Below are 8,227 nucleotides of genomic sequence, written 5' to 3'. Positions count from 1 at the left end.
TTTGTGCTCTGGATGGGTAAATTGTATTTTTTGTGTATACATCATGCATACGGGCCCACATGTAAATGTATTATTTAATACAATTTGGGTATCAAGAGTATTGGGGCATTTATAAGTTTGTACATGTATGACTTTCGCTGAAATAAAGGATTCGCTTGACTTAGTGTGTGTGTGTGTGTGTGTGTATGTTGTGCTGTGGTTACTGTATCAAATGATCCTAGCAGGTTTGGGTTAACAAGTGTTAACTCGGTCACCGGTCCGGTTCTGTATGGAACAGGGTTTGACATATTACCTAAATTCTGTTTCTTAAATTAACATATACATTATGACTGTATGCATATACTTATTGTTATTGTTCTAATATTGATTTATAGGATAGGAAACTGAAATAGGTAAGATAGGTAAATTGGGACTCTGGTAGGTGCCCAATGATTATTGTGTGCATGTGATGAATGGTTGATGGATGGTATGCATCATATAGAATTTTTGGGTTAGGTATCACTACCCGAGTGCTACAAACCCTTGTCAATAGGGGATAGGTACTGACTAATCCTGACCAGTGGTTGCTTGATTAGCAGTACACTTCCATGGTACGATGTACTGTACCCAGAGACGGATAACGGTAGGGTACGACTTACTGTATACTTGACTGCCTGGGGTTAATAACCTAGGGGTTAGCTGGGGGACCGAGGTTCTTTCCAAGACTGGCTGACTTCTACCTACAATTAGCTTGTATTCCTGAGGCCCAACGTATAGGGTAGGGAATAACACCTACGTAGCATAGTACTATACCACTGATTTTAGACTTAGTAATGGACTATGAATTAGTGTACTGTTAAATGAATCCATGAGCATCATATAAGGTGTGGAGCATGCATTGCATCATTTGTATTGTGTGCTTGCTTGCCCCCACCCCCTCACTGAGCATGATGTGCTCACCCCTCTTATCCACTTTTTTAGATGACGAGGTCAGTGTTTTGCAGTCTTCCTACTCTGCTTATGAGATAGTGGCCTTAGATCACTTGGCCCATTTTTCAGAGGATGAGGCCAACCATGGACCCGACTGTAGATGTGACAACCGTGCCTATGGAGGCTAGTTCTTCTTAGGAGTAAAAAGTTTGCTTTACATTTTCCTTTTTGTGTAAATTTAAATATATACTTCCACTAGAAAATACTCTAATGTAATTAGCATAGACATATATAGTGACCTCTGGGATATCATTATTTTGTGTAAATATTCTTTTTGGAAATTGCATATACATCTTTATCTGGATAAATGTAATATAATATATCTTAGTGACGCTGGAAAATGATGTAATATATCTCTGATGGGCTGTTTATATCATTATAGGTGTGTGTTGTGGTGTTATAAGCTTCCCTAAGTTTAGATCGTGGGGAAACAGGCTGATTGAAAACGGTGAGGTGTCCATTGCCACATACCTTGGCCTAATTGGAGGCAGGATGTGACAGGACCGGCTAAAAATGATCCAAACCGAACCGACCAATAACCAAACCAAATGAAACCGATAAAAAAATAAATGTTTATGAAATTATAAATTGGTGAATTGACTATCCATTTTGTACAATATTAGTGAGAAAATTTTCTATTGTAAGGGGAATTGTTAAAAATCATTGAATATTAGGTTATGAATAGAGAAAATTGATTTGTAATTGTAATAATGCTTCCATTGATTTCCTTGTTCACTATACAAAACCAGTTGGATAGTTAAATGAATGATTAGATAATAGGGTTCATTTTGTGATTTCAATATTAGTTATCTTCTTAGTAATTTGTTATCCATTTGTTTAAATATTAGTTATATTTCCCTTATAACTATAAACCATGATTTAATCATAAATTTAAACTATTTTTTTCGTCAAATCTTATCACTATAAGTTATGAATGTAAGATTTCATTATGGTCCAAGCCCAATAATAAATCGATCTAAACCGGTATTAACCCAATATTGAAAAACCAAAATAAACCGAAACCAAACTGGACTAGAATCGAAACTGACCAAAAATTGAAGTTCCCTAACGGATTGGTTTTGGTCTCCCTCATTCCGAGATCGAAACCAATTCAACCTGACCGAAACCAAACCGAATTGACTGATTGACACCCTTAATGTCATAGCATAATCAATCTATATATATTAGTATATCTCTAATATGGCATTAACCTCATTTTAGTATCTATTAACATTTAAATATATAATACATACTTAATAAATAGTGTAAAGTCATGTAGTATAGTATAATATATTCAGTTTCCAAATTGATATTTAATTACTTAATTCAGGGTAATTAATTAGAGTGGCATTTTTGGTTAAAAATGCTTCACCTTACTAGTCTAAATAGGATGTTGTAATATCTTAATAGATTCTCCTAGATTAGATTGAAATATTTGTAATTATCTTAATAGGCTTCATATTGCATTTAAGCTTTAGGGTATATTTAGTCAAGAAGTTAGATTACATAGATTGTAAAATCTCATTGATTTAGATTAATTTAACTTACTTCTTTATTGGTTAGGTTTTAGTTAATTAAAATCCATTCATCAAGTAGTTTAATTTAGGATTTCATAATCGGTAATCAATCACCTTAGTTAGGTTTAATTATTTTTTATTAGATCAATTTAGGCTTTATAATGTACACACCAAGTTATTCATAGTCTTCAAACTTTAAATCATTTACTTTTTATACCATGACCTAGGTTAGCATAACTTAGCTATTTGGTTTAGGATTTCATATCATTAATTAGATACCTAAATTTTACATTTTTAGTGACCCAGATTTAGAATTGTTTAGTAGGGTACAAAAAAACATTGGTCAAATAGAAGGAGACCGGCTTGAGGGTCGGGCAGGCTAGGTGCTTAACACCTTCCCATTCCGTCGCTTGACACTTGTCTAGAATTTTACGCAAATCAGTCTTATCTATTGAGTCATTAGTCTCTCCCCCTCATTGGGGAAGATATTTATGGGTCTAAATATGGTTTCCTAGACCATTTCTAGGTGGCAACACACTTTTATTCATATTGTGTATCCCCCTCTCTTGTTATTTGAGGACTAGAATACCTATCCATATTTTCTTAGGGTCCAATCCTATCGTATGTCCATGCTACATATTCGCAATTTGATATTTTTCCCTCCTTGTGTTGGGTAGGAATTAGGTAGGTGAAGGTCCCTGGTTCCTACAAGCATCTTCCTCTCCACACAAGAATTTGTTGGATAAAATAATAATTCTTTGATTCAGTCCATTAAGCTATCATATCTCAATATTAAAGAGGCATCCATTTGTATTTGTTTTAAGGGGAAGAAGACTATTATTTGAGATACTCATGCTCCAAAGGGAGCAAATGATAGAAAATTAGGCTCATAATAGTTCAAACCATTTGACAGTGAAACTTTATTAGTGTAAAAATTTAGGCAAAAAAATTTCTAGATCAAGTTGTAAAAACTTTGTGGGTGAAGGAAAAGTACACCCATTTAGGGTCAACTATTTTGCCTCCTTATTGTACGAAGTCATTATTAGGCCTTCTTACTATATGAACTTAGTAATACTTGTTCCTCGATTTCCTATGCTCACCATCCGAATCCATCCGTCAAGAGAGTTCACCACTCTTAAAAATTTAGTACTATGCCCATGCTACAATGAATGGAGTAGGAAAACTTCTTGTAAGTTAAAATCTCTAATAAGATATAATCCATAAACCCAATAGATCACCATAGATAAATTAAGAACACCACGAACGAGGACAAAAACTATGAATAATAAAAGTGTACCTTGTTTATTATCCATAATCAAACGAAGCACAACGAAAATCCTTGTAATCCATATTGCAAGGTACTTCTCCTCTATTCTCCTATAATTACTAGCTAGATTGGAACCTGAATGCACAAGGGAGAAAGCCACAAGAACTCTTTTTTCAGAATGCACATTGTGAATATGATTAGAATTAGAGGAGATACCTAGCTCTGTATTTATAGAGTTTCTTAATGGATCCACTCATCACAAGTCCTATGGTTAACCAAAACCCACACTAGTCTGCCCATATTAAATTAATTAAAGCCTATATGTCTCACTTAATGAGACCAAATAATTAGCCCTATTTTATTTAAAACACAAAACCCTAATTAATATAAGCCCACATAAGAAATGTTCTAACACTTCTTTCAATCGCATTTGGGTTTCATTGGGCTTTTTTTTTTTTTCTTTTTTTTTTTGAGAAAGAGAAGAAGAATCGATAAACAAAAACAAAAAATATTGTACACATTGCAAGGTAATCCTCTAAGCCCTCATTTATTTATCATTTCTATTGTAAGTTTATCTAGAATTCTTAACGTTTAAAGAGAATTATATTTATTTCATGGTATTAAATTAAATAAATCTAGACATTGAAATTACACACTTGTTATTTGTTGATAATACTTTTATCTTTTAAAAGCTAATAAGAATGACATCTTTACTTTGAAAGCAATTCTTGCTTTATTTGAAGATCTTTCTAGTCAAAAAGTTAACTTTGAAAAGAATTGAGTAGTTTTAAATAGGTTCGAGAATCAAGATTTTAAGTCTTGTGTATATAGGCTTCCTAGGTATAAATGACATTGATCCAAATTCAGTTTATCTAGTTAGACATGTGCTTATGTCTAGGTCAAAACCACTGGTTCTGATAAGGTTAGTTAATTGTGTTAAGTCAAGACTATGTAGTTGGAAGATTCCATTTCTAAATCAAGTGGTAGGAAAGTTCTTGTTCAATCTATTTTCAATGCTACCCCTACCTACCTGATATTTTTTCCCTAATATAATATGCAAGCAACTTTATTTTATTTTCTCTTCTTTTTTGGGTGAGTAAATTGGTTAGGGAGGAAAATTTGTGTCCTCTATCTTGATCTAATATTTGTCACCCAAGCCTGTTGGAATTTTTGCTTTTAATTAACTTCGCTATGTCCTTGTGGGCACAAGTGCATAAAACCTTGTATTTTAAAAATGAGCATTTATTAGAATCTTTGTTCCAACCCAAGAATGGGTAATGGGTATGGACTATGGAATAGTATTAGAAAATTGTTACTTAAATTTTGTGAGATTTTATGTTGGATGATTAGGAATGGGAGATGGGTATTCTATATAGAATGATTCATGGATCACAACTTCTTTTAAGTTTGTTTACCTGATACTATTGTCTCACACACTTTTTTTTTATAAGGTTAATGATTTAATGACGAATGGTGGATTGTTTGATCTGACAAAATCCATTTCCCAAAATTGATCTTCCAAATCCATTTTCTATTGAATATAATCTACTGGTCATTTTCAAAAGTAGATAGAAAAATTGATCTTCAATTTCCTCCAAAATATTAGATATCTTGCGATAAATTTGGACTACTAAATTTTTATGACAAAATCATGTTGAGAATGCTGTGAGATCATACGATACCATAATTATATAATATATTCTACACTAGGCATACAAAACCTATTTTTCATCATTTAATCTACTACCTACTAGCAACCAAGCGATTATTGATTATAGCACGTAATCTATTATCATAATTGATTATTCACAAGGAGATAATAAATATAAATACAAACTATGTCAAAGAGAGCCTAGTGGAAATTTTTTATTTAAATCACAATCACAATATGGTTCTTCATCTCAGTATGGAAATTTTTTTAAGACACTTTGGAAATTAAAGTACATCTCAAATTTAAAATGTTCATATGAAAGGTTCTAGCTGAGGGTTATTTTCAAAAAAGAAATTAACTTCTTTTATTTTTATTGATGATACATGTGTTTTGTGCAATATGGAGATGAAATCAGGTTGGCATATATATTCTCCTTTCCTGTCGCTTATCTAAATATAAATGGTTTGCAAAGCTTTTATGTGTGCGGACAGAAACTCTCTTTGCCCCATCGGTTGCATGTGGATCCCCTATAACATGTACATGCAAGGATTGAGAGTACCTTAGACTATGCGTCCAAACTTTGAGCTCAATGTCTAAGGGCTCCCAACCCTTGGATTTTGTGATACACATTGTGTTGCTCTCTACGGAGGACCTCGATTCCCATCCATTATGCATCTATTTCATTCCTGACTCTAAACAAATAACTAAGTTTGATATCTCTAATATTTTTTTTATTGCATACATGACATTTTATTTCTTATGGCATGCTTGGAATATGTGTATTTTTTAGCAAATCAGTCCAAATCGTATGATTGTTTTGTCCATCATTAGGAAATGGATTGTTGAGTTGAATCTCGAAGCTCTAAATTCTCTACAATTGTTTCTTTGGGTGAACTTATTTTGTTACCCTAAGTCATGCTTGCACTACCATCCATGGATCATCTCATTTTAATTGCACCTCGTTATTTCAACCATTTGTCTTCTATATAAGGATGGGTTATTGTGAAATTGTTTAAGTACCTTTGTGTAGGTATATGTGGATTTTGGTAATTCAGGATCTAAGTAAAAAGAGCAAATCAAAAGACTAAACAGGTACTGTAAGGGACGCTGTAGATGGGAATCTCAACAGTAGAGGTTTGGAAGTGCAGTTAGAGTACCATAAGCATGTAAAGGCATACATGAGTATACATGCCAATCTAGGAGGGTAATTGATGTTTGACAATGGCAAATCCATATCATGACCTCTATTTAATGGTAAAAAAGTCACATCAATTGTCCACGTACAACTAGTAAAAATGGGCATATATGAAAATTTCCTACCATGGTTGTGTAGGAACCTCTTTTCCATATTAATTGAAGGTAAAAGGTTTTACGCATGGCTGTGTATGCAGACTAGGGGTGTCAATTTTGAGCCCGCACCAATAGGCCTGATAGAGCTTGACATGTTTATGGCCCGACCTGGACTGGCCCGATTAATAAACATATCGGGCTTAAATGAGCATTAACGATGTAAGTAGCTAGCCTATCGAGCGCCCGACTAAACCACTTGACCATATGCTCGACTTGGACAGACTTGTTGTAACCCGACTGCCTTTATTAAAGAACAACTATTATCTCATATCATTTCTCTTCTTTATTAAAGATTTGCATCACCTTCTCCTATGATGATTTTTATATAAAATTATAGTGATTCAATGTTTAAATGAAACAATTATAGGCCTTCAATCCACTTAAGAAAAGGATTTTAGGGTAGGCACGTTTAGACTTAAATAGGTCTGTAGCCCGGTTAATGCCCATTTAAGGTAGCTCGATTAAAGCCTGATACCTACCAACCCTATTACAAATAGTACCATGTCCCCCAAAGTTAGGCCTGTTTACTTAAACAGGCGTTCAAGGTGTAAGGTTTCCAGGTGGTCAAGCTTGACTAGACCCGATCAAGACCGGCTTGGTCCGACGAATTGACACCCTTAAATTGTAGACTACCCTGCCTTTAGTTATTGGATTGAAATCCTCTATAGCGTCATTTTTTGGTGGAGGCTAGCTACGATGCTGACACGTAGTCGATGCCACGTGTATGGTGGATCGACACCTATGCTAGTCTAAGAACTTGGTTTTGAAATTGGATTGAGTCGACCAAAACCCCAAAATCAAGAGGCTTTCGATCCTTATTGGAGTTTAACATCTTCTTCTTCTTCTCCCTCCTTTCTCTCTTCTGTTCGGACTCAATGAGAAGAAATGCTTCTCCGAACGCGCATAGTACTATTACCAGAAACACCCCCAACTGCTCTCACTCCTTCAAGACCTCTATAACGGCTACCTCACCTTAGCCAATCGTCATTGCCAAAACCTAACAAAGTGTTATGGCCATACCTTAGCTGTCAGTTGTGACACCGAAGAAGACTTTGATGTCACCGCTGGTGACAAAACCCACCTCAACTCCTACATCGAGAGCTCCCTCTCTTACCAACCTCCACAACCTTAGAACCCATTTCCACCGCCACAACATCTTATCACAACTCCCTTGTCGCCGATCTCGTAGCCAAGACAACCGATTATGAATTCCTCGTTCACAAATTAGGATCCTTGAATGCTCCAACATTGAATCATGGAGAAAGATCGTTTTACAGAAAAACTTACTTGAGATGCTCGAATCGACGCGATTAATTCTCCTTAACGAGAATGCGAGATTGGGTTACAAAGTCACGACGAACAAAGGGTTAATCTCAAAATCAAGGATCAAAAGCCTCTTCATTTTGGGGTTTTGGTCGACCCGATCCTATTTCAAAACCATGCTCTTAGACCGGTACAGGTGCTGATCCACCA

Source organism: Macadamia integrifolia, chromosome 1, assembly GCF_013358625.1.
Source record: "Macadamia integrifolia cultivar HAES 741 chromosome 1, SCU_Mint_v3, whole genome shotgun sequence".
NCBI classification, from domain to species: domain Eukaryota; kingdom Viridiplantae; phylum Streptophyta; class Magnoliopsida; order Proteales; family Proteaceae; genus Macadamia; species Macadamia integrifolia.
The sequence above is the reverse complement of the archived record's forward strand: the minus strand, read 5'-3'. Positions refer to the sequence as shown.